Below are 16,048 nucleotides of genomic sequence, written 5' to 3' on the forward strand. Positions count from 1 at the left end.
CAAGCCGTGTGGTGCTTGTCGGATGTGGGTTTACCTGAACCCATGCCTATGGGCAGCACGGTGGCTCAGTGGTTAGCGCTGCTGCCTCACAGCGCCAGGGACCCGGGTTCAATTCCTGCCTCAGGCGACTGACTGTGTGGAGTTTGCACATTCTCCCCGTGTCTGCGTGGGTTTCCTCCGGGTGCTCCGGTTTCCTCCCACAATCCAAAGCTGTGCAGGTTAGGGTGGATTGGCCATGCTAAATTGTCCCATAGTGTTCAGGAATGTGTAGGTTAGGTGCATTAGTCAGGGGTAAATGTGGGATAGGGGAATGGGTCTGGGTGGGTTACTCTTCAGAGGGTCGGTGTGGACTTGTTGGGCTGAAGGGCCTGTCGGGATTCTATGATCATATCATGGATGGCTGGCAACTGGAAGACTAACCTGTCGCTCGTGGTGCTCCTGCACACCAGCCCTTCTTGTTAGCCAAAGGCACGAGGTTGGATAATGCCCTGGAAGGAGCCCACTAGAATAATAACTTGCAAGCAATCAGGAGGAGGCCATTCAGTCCCTCGAACCTGCTACATCAATCGACAAGATGGTGGCTGGATTTTGTTTTGCATTTATTCACGGGGATGAGGGTGTCTCCGGCTAGGCCAGCATTTCGTGCCCTTCCCTAATTGCCCAGAGGGCATGCAAGAGTCAACCACATTGCTGTGGGCCTGGAGTCACATTGATTATTCCCCAATAACCAATCGCCCACGCGCTTTAGGGCGTCACGATGGCACAGTGGTTAGCACTGTTGCCTCACAGCGCCAGAGACCCGGGTTCAATTCCCGCCTCAGGCGACTGACAGTGTGGAGTTTGCACGTTCTCCCCGTGTCTGCGTGGGTTTCCTCCGGGTGCTCCGGTTTCCTCCCACAGTCCAAAGATGTGCAGGTCAGGTGAATTGGCCATGCTAAATTGCCCGTAGTGTTAGATATAGGGGTAAATGTAGGGGTATGGGTGGGTTGCGCTTCGGCGGGTCGGTGTGGACTTGTTGGGCCGAAGGGCCTGTTTCCATACTGTAATGTAATGTAATCTAATCTTACTGGGAGCATCATCACTGCTTCCTTCAAATTATTCAAATGCTTCACTTCCACTGTCTTTTCGGGAAAGAGATTTCTGAAGAGACAGTCCAGAGAAGGTTCACTCATCTGATACCAGGTTTGAGGGACTATCGCCTGGGGAGAGGTTGATATGTTGGGCCTGGACTTGTTGAGAGGCGACCTGATTGAAAAATGCCAGGTTCTGAATTGACTGGACAGGGGAGACGTGGAGAGATTGCAGCACCCCCCCCCCCCCCATTTTGTGGTAGAGTCACGGGCCAGAGGGTATTATCTCCCAACAAGGAGTCACCCACTGAAACAGAAATGAGGAGGAATTTCTTGCTCTCAGAAGGGAGTGAATCTGTGGAATTCTTTAGTGCAGAGGGCTACTCAAGGTTGAGATGGAGAGATCTTTAATCAGGAAAGGAAATGGAGGGAAAAGATGGGAAAGTGAGGTTGAGGATGATCAGAGCAGCTGTGATCTCACTGAACAGGGGAGCAGACCCGATGGGCTGAATGGTCTACGTCTGCTCCTACTTTGAATGATCTTTTGGCCTCGTAGATCCCTGAAATCACAGTGAGTGCTGAAGCAGATCAGGAAAGCTGCTACAACACTTTGTACCCCTCCGGCCTCTATTCCTTCGATGAACAAGCGGTGACGATGTGAACTTTGAACTCATTCTCCTGTTGGTCTACTGATCATTCCCAAGTTCCCTTAGGGCACTGCGCCTTCAGCTGCCTTGCCCCAAAGTCTCCGGCTTTCTGCCCCAACCCTCGACATCATTCTCTTTCTCCTTTCAGTTGTTTTGCAACTTGGTTTTTGACAAAGCGTTTGGTGTTAATACCTCCTTGTGTAGCTTAACCACTGGAGTTTTACATTAACTGGATGCAAGTAGAGTCGTATAGGTTACAGTGTGGAAACAGGCCCTTCAGCCCAACGTGACCATGCTGCCCAGTTTTCACAATTAAACTAGCCGCATCCGCCTGCGTTTGGTCCATATCCATGTGCGAAAATGAGGACTTCACATCCTGGAGATCAGAGTCGAGAGTGTGGTGCTGGAAAAGCACAGCAGGTCAGGCAGCATCCGAGGAGCAGGAGGATCGACGTACCTTGAAGAAGTTCTCCTCCTCCCTCAGCCTCATTTCTGATGAAGGGCTAATGCCCAAAACGTCGATTCTCCTGCTCCTCGGATGCTGCCTGACCTGCTGTGCTTTTCCAGCACCACACTCTTGACCTATATCCCTCCTACTGCCCCCTTGACCATGACCCCACCCCCCACCACCAAACCATCATCTCCCAGACCATCCATAACCTCATCACCTCAGGGGACCTCCCATCTACCGCCTCCAACCTCATAGTCCCACAACCCCGCACCGCCCGCTTCTACCTCCTGCCCAAAATCCACAAACCTGACTGCCCCGGCCGACCCATTGTCTCCGCCTGCTCCTGCCCAACCGAACTCATCTCTGCATACCTTGACACGGTGCTGTCCCCCTTAGTCCAAGAACTCCCCACCTACGTTCGGGACACCACCCACGCCCTCCACCTCCTCCATGATTTTCGTTTCCCCGGTCCCCAACGCCTTATCTTCACCATGGACATCCAGTCCCTGTACACCTCCATCTCCCATCACGAAGGACTCAAAGCCCTCCGCTTCTTCCTTTCCCGCCGTACCAACCAGTACCCTTCCACTGACACCCTCCTTCGACTGACTGAACTGGTCCTCACTCTGAACAACTTCTCTTTCCAATCCTCCCACTTTCTCCAAACCAAAGGAGTAGCCATGGGCACCCGCATGGGCCCCAGCTATACCTGCCTCTTCGTAGGATATGTGGAACAGTCCATCTTCCGCAGCTACACTGGCCCCACCCCCCACCTTTTCCTCCGCTACATCGATGACTGTATCGGCGCTGCCTCGTGCTCCCACGAGAAGGTTGAACAGTTCATCCACTTTACCAACACCTTCCACCCCGACCTCAAATTCACCTGGACCGTCTCAGACTCCTCCCTCCCCTTCCTCGACTTTTCTATTTCTATCTCAGGACATTTACTACAAACCAACCGACTCCCACAGCTACCTGGACTACACCTCCTCCCACCCTGCCCCCTGTAAAAACGCCATCCCATTCTCCCAATTCCTTCATCTCCGCCGCATCTGCTCCCAGGAGGACCAGTTCCAAAAACGTACAACCCAGATGGCCTCCTTCTTCAAGGACCGCAATTTCCCACACGACGTGGTCAACGATGCCCTCCACTGCAACTTTTCCACTTCTTGCTCCTCTGCCCTTGAGCCCCGCCCCTCCAACCGCCACCAGGACAGAACCCCACTGGTCCTCACCTACCACCCCACCAATCTCCATGTACAGCGCATCATCCGCCGTCATTTCCGCCACCTCCAAATGGACCCCATCACCAAGGATATATTTCCCTCCCCTCCCCTATCAGCATTCCGTAAAGACCACTCCCTCCGTGACTCCCTCGTCAGATCCACACCCTCCACCAACCCAACCTCCACTCCCGGCACCTTCCCCTGCAACCGCAGGAGGTGCAAAACTTGCGCCCACACCTCCCCCCTCACCTCCCTCCAAGGCTCCAAAGGAAACTTCCATATCCGCCACAGATTCACCTGCACCTCCATACACATCATCTATTGCATCCTCTGCACCTGATGTGGCCTCCTCTATATTGGGGAGACAGGCCGCCTACTTGCGAAGCGTTTCAGAGAACACCTCTGGGACACCCGGGCCAACCAACCCAACCACCCCGTGGCTCAACACTTCAACTCCCCCTCCCACTCCACCAAGGATATGCAGGTCTTTGGAGTCCTCCATCGCCAGACCACAACAACACGACGGTTGGAGGAAGAGCGCCTCATCTTCCGCCTAGGAACCCTCCAACCACAAGGGATGAACTCGGATTTCACCAGTTTCCTCATTTCCCCTCCCCCCACCTTGTCTCAGTCAAATCCATCGAATTCAGCACCGCCTTCCTAACCTGCAATCTTCTTCCTGACCTCTCCGCCCCCACCCCAGTCTGACTTATCACCCTCACCTTGACCTCTTTCCACCTATCACATTTCCGACGCCCCCCCCCCCTCCCCCAAGTCCCTCCTCCCTACCTTTTATCTTAGCCTGCTGGTCACACTTTCCTCATTCCTGAAGAAGGGCTTATGCCCGAAATGTCGATTCTCCTGTTCCCTGGATGCTGCCTGTCCTGCTGCGCTTTTCCAGCAACACATTTTCAGCTCTATCCCTCCATACCTATCCCAACCATGTACCTGCCCAAATGTTTCTTAAATTGTACTCACCTCCACCACTGCCTCTGGAAGCCTGTTCCTGACACTCAGCACCCTCATGGTGAAAGAATTGCCCCCTCCGCACCCTTTTGTGTCTCTCCCCTTTCACCGAAACCCACGCCCTCTAGTTTTAGACTCCCCCACCCTGGGGAAAAGCGCTTGTCTATTTATCCTACCTATGCCCCTCATGATTTTATAAAACCTCAATAAGGTCACCCCTCAGCCTCCTAAACTCCAGGGAAAAAAGTCCAAGCCTATCCAACCTTTCCTTGCAACTCACGTCTCCCAGGCAAAGTAGCATCCTAGTAACTCTTTTCTGCCTTCTTTCTAGTTTAATAATTTGCTGTGTACAATAGGGTGACCGGAGCTGCAAAGAGTTATTATTGTTGAGCACAGACTATGGAAGCAATCCCTGCCTCTATATTAAACTGGTGAAGCCATTACTGGGAAAGCTGTGTACAACTTTGAAAACCGCGTGTGCGTGTTGAAAGAATGGGGCTGAACTGGAAAAGGTTTGAGGAAATAATCAGAACGCGGAACTCCCATCAGAGAGGGAAAGGCAGAGGTTTCTGAAGGGAGAAACAGCAGTCCCTTCCTCTCATATCGGAGTCGAACATTAGCTCTGTTTCTCTCTCCACAGATATTGCCAGACCTGCTGAGTTTCTCTGTGTTTGTTCATGTGATGCAGGACTCTGCGCACCACGGGCTTATAGAGTGTTAGAGTATTACAGCATGGAAAGAAGCTCGTTGGCCCATAATGTCCATACCAGCCCTCAATCACTTATCTATTCTCATCTCATTTAGCATCTTGCCTTGGGTTATTCCCAGGGACACACTCTGAGGACCAGCAACTCAGTGAAAGGTGCTCTTTGTTCTGCCTGAATACTTGTTGGTCCTCCAGTGCAAGGAGTTGTCCTCGATCCATTGGATGGCACGGGGGCTCAGTGGTTAGCACTACGGCCTCACAGCGCCAGAGACCTGGGTTCGATTCCATCCTCGAGTGACTGTCTGTGTGGAAGTTTCCACATTCTCCCCTTGGGTTTCCTCTCACAATCCAAAGAGGTCAACCGTAGAAAATGCAGGGTTATAGGGTAGGGGCGTGGATCTGGGTGGGATTGCTTGGTGTGGATTTGATGGGCCAAACGGATTACTTCCACACCGTAGGGAGTCTGGGTGTGCTGCACACTGGTGTATTCCAAAGCCCTGGGGCGCACTCAGGCAGAGTCTTAGAGTCATAGAGATGTACAGCATGGAAACAGACCCTTCGGTCCAACTCGTCCATGCCGACCAGATATCCCAACCCAATCTAGTCCCACCTGCCAGCACCCGGCCCATATCCCTCCAAACCCTTCCTATTCATATACCCATCCAAATGCCTCTTAAATGTTGCGATTGTACCAGCCTCCACCACATCCTCTGCAACTCATTCCATACACGTACCACCCTCTGCGTGAAAAAGTTGCCCCTTAGGTCTCTTTTATATCTTTCCCCTCTCACCCTAAAACTATGCCCTCAAGTTCTGGACTCCCCACCTCAGGGAAAATACTTTGTCTATTTATCCTACCCATGCCCCTCATGATTTTATAAACCTCTATAAGGTCACCCCTCAGCCTCCGACGCTCCAGGGAAAACAGCCCCAGCGTATTCAGCCTCTCCCTGTAGCTCAAATCCTCCAACCCTGGCAACATCCTTGTAAATCTTTTCTGAATCCTTTCAAGTTTCACAACATCCTTCCGATAGGAAGGAGACCAGAATTGCACGCAGTATTCCAGACCCCTCAGGCATACTGCAACTAGGACACTGGAAGAAACCCCAGTCAATGATAAGTATTAATGGTCAATGTTGAAGACTGTGGTGCTGGTAAAACACAGCCGGTCAGGCAGCATCTGAGGAGCAGGAGAGTTGACGTTTTGACATCAGCTCTTCATTAGGAATGAGGCTGAGGGGGGAGGAGAACTTCTTCAAGGTAGACATCCTTGGAAGAGGCTTCGCAGTGAGGTTAGAATCAAGAAAGTGAGGACTGCAGATGCAAAACGTGTGGTGCTGGAAAAGCACAGCAGGTCAGGCGGCATCTAAGGAGCAGGAGAATCGACGTTTCAGGCACAAGCCCTTCATCAGGATTGAGGCTTCAGTAATCACACACCAGTAAACGTTGTGAGTGACGTACAACATTGGAAGAAACTGCCGTGGTTTTCAAATCTCTACCGTGTCAGCTTTGAACAGCCCTGACATGCAACTTTGAACAATTCTCTGAATAAAGGTTTTTCTTCGTAAGAGTATTGATTTCAAATAAATAGTGAGGAGAGCATGAAGGGTCGGGTCATGAATATATTTACTGCCATTGAGGCGAAATGGTCATGAATTCAAGCTGCAGCAAGAAGGATTTGAACAAAGGGCATTGTTATTTATTTATCTCGTGAGCAGAATTTGAAGTTTATTTAAAATACAAGGGATGTCAAAGCCAACGTTTGTCGTCATTGCCAATTGAAAAAAAAAATTGTTCGTAGGATGAGGAGATGGCTGGCTAGCCCCAGTATTTAACACCCCATCCTAGAGAGCAGTTCAGAGTCAACCACATCACTGTGGGTCTGGAGTTACATGTAGGCCAGACTGGGTAAGATGACAGATTTCCTTCCCTAAAGGACATTAGTGACCCAGATGGTTCTTTCCTAATTGATGGTGTTACATAGCCACCATTAGGACTAGTTTTTGACTCCAGATTTTTAAAAGTTGAATTCAAGTTTCACCATCCGCCATGAGGTTCGAGCCCAGGTTATTAGATTAGCACTTTGGACGACTAGTCCAGTGACATTACCACTACACCACAGTTTCTCTTGTAACGGTGGGGTTTGTGGGCAGCAGTAACACTGTAGTTTCAGGCATGGAAACATCCACAGTGCTGTTCTGGAGGGAATTCCAGGATTCCGACCGAATGACACTGAAGGACTGGGTTTCTATTTTCAAGTCGGGATGGTGAGTGGCTCGGAGGTGACCTTGCAGGGTGTTCCCACGTATTGGCTGCCCTTGCCCTTATAGATATTAGAGAGCATGGATTTGGAAGGTGCTGTTGAAGATGGCTTTGGAGAGTTGCTGCAGTGCATCTTGTCGATGGTACACACTGCTGCTACTGAGTGGATATTGAAGGACCCAAATTGCATGGAGTTGTTAAGTGCCGTTGGAACTCACAGATACCCATCTCACTCCTGACTTGCACCTTGTCAGCGGTGGACAGGCGATTGTTCTGAACCAGATCAGACCCCCTCCAAAAACTATTTGAGGAAAGTGGCCTGGACCCAAACATTTTCTTATTTGAAAAGCAATCACAGGTCGGTGCAACATCGAGGGCCAAAGGGCCTGTTCTGCGCTGTATTGTTCTATGTTCTAGATCGAGCTAGGCCACAGAACAGCCATGATCCCATTGGATGGCGGAACGGGCTGGAGAGGCTGAACGTCCTCCTGCTGTTAAGACTAAGAGTGGAGAATGTCACTGGGTCAAGTACAAACATGACTCAACATGGCCAACAACAATAGAAAATCAAGCCAGCGTCAGGTACAGTTGTTCTCTGCCTGTAAGATATTAGCTGAAAATGTGTTGCTGGAAAAGGGCAGCAGGTCAGGCAGCATCCAAGGAACAGGAGAGTCGACGTTTCGGGCATGAGCCCTTCTTCAGGAATGAGGAGGGTGTGCCAAGCAGGCTAAGATAAAAGGTAGGGAGGAGGGACTTGGGGGAGGGGCGTTGGGAATGCGATAGGTGGAAGGAGGTCAAGGTGAGGGTGATAGGCCGGAGAGGGGTTGGGGACGGAGAGGTCAGGAAGGAGATTGCAGGTTAGGATCTCTCCGCCCCCTGCCCCCACTCCGGCCTATCACCCTCACCTTGACCTCTTTCCACCTATCGCATTTCCAACGCCCCTCCCCCAAGTCCCTCCTCCCTACCTTTTATCTTAGCCTGCTTGACACACTTTCCTCATTCCTGAAGAAGGGTTCATGCCCGAAACGTCGATTCCCCTGCTCCTTGGATGCTGCCTGACCTGCTGCGCTTTTCCAGCAACACATTTTCAGCTCGGATCTCCAGCATCTGCAGTCCTCACTTTCTCCTGTAAGATATTAGTTTGTTAAGGCAACTAATTTACGATTCGAGAGTAAACTCAAGCTATATTATTCACCGATCCAAGGAGAGAAGAAGGGTAATAGCAGACTCAACACATTAACCCTGTTTCCCTCTCTTTCTCTCTCTCTCTCTTTCTTTCTCTCTCTCTCTCCCTCTCCCCCCTCCCCCCCCCCCCCCCCCCCCCCCCCCCGCAGTGGCTGCCAGACCTGTTGAGCTTCTCCAGCAGTTTTCTGCCTTTGTTTCGGGTTTCCAGCATCCGCAGCGTGATAACATTTTACAACAGGAAAGTGGTAAAGAGGAAAGGCACAGAAATATACAACAGCTTTTCCACTGACTGATTCCAGAAAACTCAACTTTTCAAATTAAATGGAGAACGTGTGACTTAATAGATTTGTGCTAACTTCGTGCTGTTAAGCCAGTTATAATTTGTGAACCTGTCATTTCATTGAAAAAATAGCACAAACCCAAATGCAGCTTATAGCTACACTGTCAGACATATCTCCCAGATATAACTGCAGGTGGGACCTTCAGGTGGTAATTTACAGGAAATGCTGTCAACTGGGGAGTTAATTGGTATTCCATTTTCTAAAAGCCTGCTACAAATTAATCAGATTGAACAGTTGAACAGTTGCTGTAACTAAAATCAGATCAAAGAGTCATAGGGATGTACAGCACCGAAAAAGACCCTTCGGTCCAACTCGTCCGTGCCAAGTAGATATCCCAACCTAATCTAGTCCCATTTGCCAGCACTTGGCCCATATCCCTCCAAACCATTCCTATTCATATATCCATCCAGATACATTTTAATTGTACCAGCCTCCACCACTTCCTCTGGCAGCCCATTCCATACATGTACCACCCTCTGCGTGAAAACGTTGCCCCTTAGGTCTCTTTTAAATCTTTCCCCTATCACCCTAAACCTATGTCATCTAATTTTGGACTCCAGGAAAAAGACTTTGTCTATTCACTCTAACCATGCCCCTCATGATTTCATAAACATCTGTAAGGTCACCCCTCAGCCTCCGATGCTCCAGGGAAAATAGCCCCACCCTATTCAGCCTCTCCCTGTAGCTCAAATCCTCCAACCCTGGCAACATCTTTGTAAATCTTTTCTGAACTCTCAAGTTTCACATCATCCTTCCCACAGCAGGGAGATCAGAACTGCACACAGTATTCCAAAAATGGCCTAACCAATGTCCTGTACAGCCACAACATGACCTCTCAACTCCTGTACTCAATGCTTTGACCATTAAAGGAAAGCATATCAAACGCCTTCTTCACTATCCTATCTGCCTGTGACTCCACTTTCAAGGAGCTATGAACCTGCACTCCAAGGTCCCATTGTTCAGCACCACTCCCCAGGATACTACCATTAAGTGTATAAGTCCTGCCTTGATTACCCTTTCCAAATCATTGAAAAGAAACTGAACAAACAGAAATGGGAATGTTCTTTAGAGGGTGTGGTGTATATCGGTGTTTAGAGGGTGTGGTGTATATCAATGTTTAGAGGGTGTGGTGTATATCGGTGTTTAGAGGGTGTGGTGTATATCAATGTTTAGAGGGTGTGGTGTATATCGGTGTTTAGAGGGTGTGGTGTATATCGGTGTTTAGAGGGTGTGGTGTATATCAATGTTTAGAGGGTGTGGTGTATATCAAGGTTTAGAGGGTGTGGTGTATATCAATGTTTAGAGGGTGTGGTGTATATCAATGTTTAGAGGGTGTGGTGTATATCAAGGTTTAGAGGGTGTGGTGTATATCAATGTTTAGAGGGTGTGGTGTATATCGGTGTTTAGAGGGTGTGGTGTATATCAATGTTTAGAGGGTGTGGTGTATATCGGTGTTTAGAGGGTGTGGTGTATATCAATGTTTAGAGGGTGTGGTGTATATCGGTGTTTAGAGGGTGTGGTGTATATCGGTGTTTAGAGGGTGTGGTGTATATCGGTGTTTAGAGGGTGTGGTGTATATCGGTGTTTAGAGGGTGTGGTGTATATCGGTGTTTAGAGGGTGTGGTGTATATCGGTGTTTAGAGGGTGTGGTGTATATCGGTGTTTAGAGAGTGTGGTGTATATCGGTGTTTAGAGGGTGTGGTGTATATCGGTGTTTAGAGGGTGTGGTGTATATCGGTGTTTAGAGGGTGTGGTGTATATCGGTGTTTAGAGGGTGTGGTGTATATCGGTGTTTAGAGGGTGTGGTGTATATCAAGGTTTAAAGGATGCGGTGTTTATCGGTGTTTAGAGGATGCGGTGTATATTAGTGTTTAGAGGGTGTGGTGTATATCGGTGCTTTGGGGGGGTGCAATGTATATCGGTGTTTCAAGGGGGTGCGGTGTACATTGGTGTTTAGAGGCTGCGGTGTATACTCATGTTTCGAGGGTGTATTGTATATCGGTGTTTAGAGGGTTCGGTGTACATCAGTGCTTTGAGGGGGTGCGGTGTATATCAGTGTTTACAGCATGTGATGTATATCAGTGTTTAGAGGGTGTGGTGTATATCATGTTTACAGCGTGTGATGTATATCAGTGTTTAGAGGGTGTGGTGTATATCATGTTTACAGCGTGTGATGTATATCAGGGTTTAGAGGGTTCGGTGTACATTAGTGCTTTGAGGTAGGGTGACTACCCATCACACCACAAGACCACCTTTTCTGCATCTACTACCTCGAGGTCAATGGGTTCCATTAGACAAATCTCTGCCTTCCTAATGACCTGGACAAAGACATTTCATTTGTGTAGCAAAAGGTGTTAGACTGTGGAGCAATAAGGAGATGGGCCTAATTGGAATATTGGAGATGGGCCTAATTGGAATATTGGGGATGGGCCTAATTGGATAGTTCTTTCAAAGAGTTAGCATGAGGAAGTGGGCCACATAACCTTATTTTCTGTATGGTTCTATGAATCTACAACTCGTGAGTTAGACCTTCAGTCACCCAATTCCTCTCAACAATCATCCAACTGGATAGCCAGTGTCAAAATTTTTATTGTAATCAAACTGAGTCTTTACATCACCCACTCCTGATGGTATTCTTAAATGCTGGAAGGTTTTGAGTTTTAATAAGAGATGAATAATTGCTTCGGGACTTTGTCTGAGGCTCATAGTCCTTCCTGTTATTGAGCTGTGGTTCAATCCTCCTCCAGTGCTGTTCTGGCAGTAGTTACCTGTGAAACATTAAATCATATATTTTTTTGTTCACAAATGTTCAGTAACCTGCGCCATATTTCAGCAGCTTGTGTTTGTATAACTCCTTGAAGGTGTAATGTCCCAGGTTGCTACACAGAAACATGAGCAAACGCAATTTGACGCTGCGCCACGTTAGAGAAATGATTTTTTTTGTGTCTTTATTTTTATTACTGAGCCCTTGGTTGTCATGGTGCATGATGCCAGGACCTTAAACCCATCTTGTTGCCTAATGCCCTTCAGAGAAGGAAATCTGCCATCTCTACCCGGTCTGACCTACATGTGACTCCTGACTCACAGCAACATGGTTGATTCTTAACTACTCTCTGAGCAAGTTGAGATGGGCAATAATTGATGTTATAAACACACTCACATCCCACAAATAATTTTTTTTTGGAAAAGGCTCTGGAATTCCTTCCTCTTTCTCTCCCCTTCATACATTTCGTAAAGTATCGCTGACCATTCCGATGGGTTAGATTTGAAAAAATGCATAATTATCAGGGGCTTTTGCAGCACAAGGATAGAGAGCATAGAGACATAGAGCTGTAGCACAGAAATAGCCCCGTTGGTCCAACACGCCCATGCTGACCAGATATCCTAAATTAACCTAGTCTCATTTGCCAGCACTTGCCCATATCCCTCCAAACCCTTCCTGTTAATGTACCCATCTACATGCTTTTTAAATGCTCCACCACTTCCTCTGGCAGCTCATTCCCTATACACACCACCCTCTGCATAAAAAAGATGCCCCTTAGGTCCCTTTTAAATCTTTCCTTTCTCATCTTAAACCTATACCCTCTAGTTTTGGGCTCCCCTATTCTGAGAAAAAGACTTTGTCTATTTATCCTATCCATGCCCCTTCACGACTTTATAAACCTCTGTAAGGTCACCCCTCAGCCTCCAACGCTCCAGGGAAAACAACCCCAGCCTATTCAGCCTCTCCCTACAGCTCAAACCCCCCAACCCTGGCAATATCCTTGAAAAACCTTTCTGACCCTTTCAGGTATAAAAACATCTTTCCTATAGCAGAGAGACCAGAATTGAATGCCATATGCCAAAAGTGGGGGGATTGGGATTGGGAGTGGGATAGAGGGGGGGGGATTTGGAGTGGGAGAGATGTGGGAATGGGAGAGGGATAGAGATGGGTATGGGTGCTGTATGGAATTGGGAATGAGATTGGGATAGAGGGGGGAATGAGAGGGTAATGGAGGTGGGAATGGAATTGGAATAGAGGGGGATCGGGGATGGGATGAGGAGGGAGGTCGGGGGCAATGGGAGAGGGATTGGGATGCTGTCTTGTGGCTGTACAGGACATTGGTGAGACCACATTTGGAATACCGCATTCAATTCTGGTTTCCCTGCTATAGGAAGGTGGCAGTGAAACTTGAAAGTCTTCAGAAAAGATTTACATCGCAGGAGGATTGTACCTTGTGACCTGACCTATACTTAACCCTGAATCACCAACATATTGTGCTGTCTTGGGAAGCCTGTCGGACATCAGTTGGTGGCCACAGTTCCCATACTGCAGCAGTGACTGTATACCCTTCAGAACGGTGAGCAACTGTAAAACACTTGGTGACATGCAGTGGACATTAAAGGTACTATTTAAATGCAACTCTGTTATTGCAGTTGGATAGCACCTCTGTCTCTCATGTCGAGCAATAAATACTAAATTTGCTTGACACCACACCTCCCACTGAAGGAATTTTAGCAACATTAAGGACGTCTTTGCAACATCATTGAACACAGACGAGACAACTAGTGCATTTATAAAATCTTCCATTTTGCCTGCCTTCAAGGTATTACGTCATTCAGCGTTGAGCTCTTGCTCCAAGTGATTAATCGTTAGCTTTACGGTGAGGTGACTGAGCTTTGAGATTTTTTAGCAAACTTGTTGTTCCATGCTGGGATTAATGGCCCCATGTTCGACCTACTGTCACCCATTACCTGATGTGTGTGATAGAGAGGCTCTGTTGTAAAAGTCTGGGCCCCTTTGCTCCTCAGCTGCATCATTCTGTAAATGTCTCCCCCCAAAACCCTCGAGGCAACAGTATTAAATATCCTTCAGTGAACACACTCAATATGGGGAGGGGGGGGGGGAACAATAGCCATTATCAATTAGAGGCTGCATCCTTTCACAGAGAAACTATGTCCCATTTCTGTCCCATTTTAGCTCCTGCCATTTGGGGGCCTTTCATTCAGACTCAGCTCCATTTAGATCATTGTCCATTGTTATAAACGAGAGAGCTAAAGGCAGTCCTGTCATGTGAACCCAAGCCCCTGTAGTCCCACTGTGCCGACTACCTTGGTGTGTTTTTGAGGTTAATTCTTCACCACTCTCAATATTTATATGAATCCTTTCTAATTCTACTGTTTCCCTTGTACAATGCCTTTGGTTTCCTGTGGAGATGAGTGAATGGGCCCCATTACAATCTCCACAGACCAATCGTGGGTCAACTCTCAGCAAGGGGGCCGCTATTGTGGGCTTGGAATGCTGGGAGATCAGGCAAACTCAAAAGCAAAGGCACAGATTCCTCGAGAAGCAATGATCTCAGACAAATATTACACAAAATCCGCTCGGGTGAACAATACGTCGGTCTGGAGAAGCTTCGAGTTTATGTCCTCTGTCACTGAACAAAAGGTCGCACAGGTAACACTTGGCCAAGAGATGGTCGCCAACCATTTAACAATTAAATTGGAGAGGGTTTAGGAGAGATTTACCAGGATGTTGCCAGGTATCAAAGGTCTAAGTTATACAGAAGAGCTGGATAGGTTGGGACTTCTTTCACAGGAGCGTTGGAGGTTGAGAGGTGACCTGACAGAAGTTTATGAAATAATGAGGGGTATAGACAGAATTAACAGCAGTTGTCTTTTCCATGGGATAGGGGGATTTCAAAACTAAAGGGGGCACATTTTTATGATGAGAGGAGGGAAATTTAAAAAAGACAGGAGGGGCAAAATGTTTCCACAGGGGGTGGTTCGTGTGTGGAATGAACTCCCTGAGGAAGTGGAGGATACGTGTACAGTCACAACGTTTAAAAGATGTTTGGATAAGGACATGAATAGGGAAAGGTTTGGAGGGATCTGGAGGCAGGTGTGACTGGTTTGCTTTGGGATTATGTTTGGCATGGATTGGTTGGATCGAAGGGTCTGTTTTCATGCTGTACGATGCGACAATTTCACACGTTCGCTCTTGAGTCCTGGTGTTTGTCATGTCCTAGCTTGTTACACCATTAGCACTGTCCTGTGACGCTGTGGGTTCAAATCCGGAACCTGGGTATTGCCGAAGGGGCATTCTGAGGGAGTTCTGTCCCGGCTTTAAGCTAAGACGTGAAATCAGGGCCTGCTCGGGCCGTAGTCACAGACACCCTGATGTTATTGCCAAGGAGAACAGGGGTGGGATTTTCTAATCGAGATCTTATTCCACCCCAGGGGAGCAAGGCTGGACTTGAACCCAGGCCTCTGAGCTCAGAGGTAAGGAGCTCGCCTCTGCAATACAAAAGCCTGGCCAATTTCTCCATTTTTGTGCGAGGAAAACTGTAGTGCTGAACTTCTTTAACTTAATTCGTTATTTTCCTATTTCTGGAATTAAGGTTTTGTACCTCAGATGTGCGTGGCGACATTGTAGGCTTTTCATGATACTCTTGTACTTGAGTACACCTGACAATAAAGCTAAACCTAAACCCGATATTTACCCCTCAATCAGCAGCATTAACGCAGCTGACTCACACAATGAGCAGGGCACTGATTATGGGATCGTCCTGTGCTCAAACTTGCTCCCAACTTGCCCACATTGCCACAGAAAGCATACCTGGAAAAATGCTTTCGGAATGCTGGGAAATGCATTCAATCCTTCCACAAGATGGCACGGTGGTTAGCACTGCTGCCTCACAGCGCCAGAGACCCAGGTTCAATTCCCACCTCGGGCAACTGTCTGTGTGGAGTTTGCACATCCCCCCCTCCGTGTCTGCGTGGGTTTGCTCCGGTTTCCTCCCACAGTCCAAAAATGTGCAGGTTAGGTGATTTGGCCATGCTAAACTGTTAGGTGTAGGGGAATGGGTCTGGGTGGGTTGCTCTTCAGAGGGTCGGTGTGGACTTGTTGGGCTGAAGGGCCTGTTTCCACACTGTAAGCAATAAAATCTAAAAAGACCATAGGAGCAGAAATTAGGCCGTTCGTCCCATCGAGTCTGACAAGTGAATCATGACTGACAAGTCTTTCAACCCCGCTATCTCCCTGTAACCCTTGATCCCCTTGGCAATAAAAAACCTATCCATCTCTGTTTTAAATGTACTCAATGATCTGGCCTCCACAGCCTTCTGTGGCAATGAATTCCAACGTTCACTCTGTCCGGGCCGCTCAGTATTCTGTAAGTTTCAATCAGAACCCCCCTTCATCCTTCTAACCTC

At 48.2% G+C, this 16,048-nt stretch overlaps 2 long non-coding RNA genes across 3 annotated transcripts in view; one reads left to right on the top strand and one right to left on the bottom strand.

The window, feature by feature from the left end:
• Nucleotides 1-9,069, top strand: part of LOC148135993 (uncharacterized) — a 29,826-nt gene extending 20,757 nt beyond the window's left edge. Inside the window, exon 3 of the long non-coding RNA XR_015754772.1 lies at nt 8,663-9,069. This is a non-coding gene — a long non-coding RNA (uncharacterized LOC148135993). The remainder of the gene's footprint in view (nt 1-8,662) is intronic.
• Nucleotides 1-16,048, bottom strand: part of LOC122542871 (uncharacterized) — a 63,837-nt gene that overhangs the window by 19,932 nt on the left and 27,857 nt on the right. Inside the window, exon 4 of one of the 2 annotated variants that reach the window (XR_015754770.1) lies at nt 11,274-11,622. The exons of the other annotated variant lie outside the window; for it this stretch is intronic. This is a non-coding gene — a long non-coding RNA (uncharacterized LOC122542871). Of the gene's footprint in view, nt 1-11,273; nt 11,623-16,048 lie in introns of those variants that run through there. 2 annotated transcript variants of the gene reach the window in all.

The sequence above is a fragment of the Chiloscyllium plagiosum genome, unplaced genomic scaffold (genome assembly GCF_037043375.1).
Source record: "Chiloscyllium plagiosum isolate Xiang-an unplaced genomic scaffold, Cpla_swu_hap1 HiC_scaffold_47, whole genome shotgun sequence".
NCBI lineage: Eukaryota > Metazoa > Chordata > Chondrichthyes > Orectolobiformes > Hemiscylliidae > Chiloscyllium > Chiloscyllium plagiosum.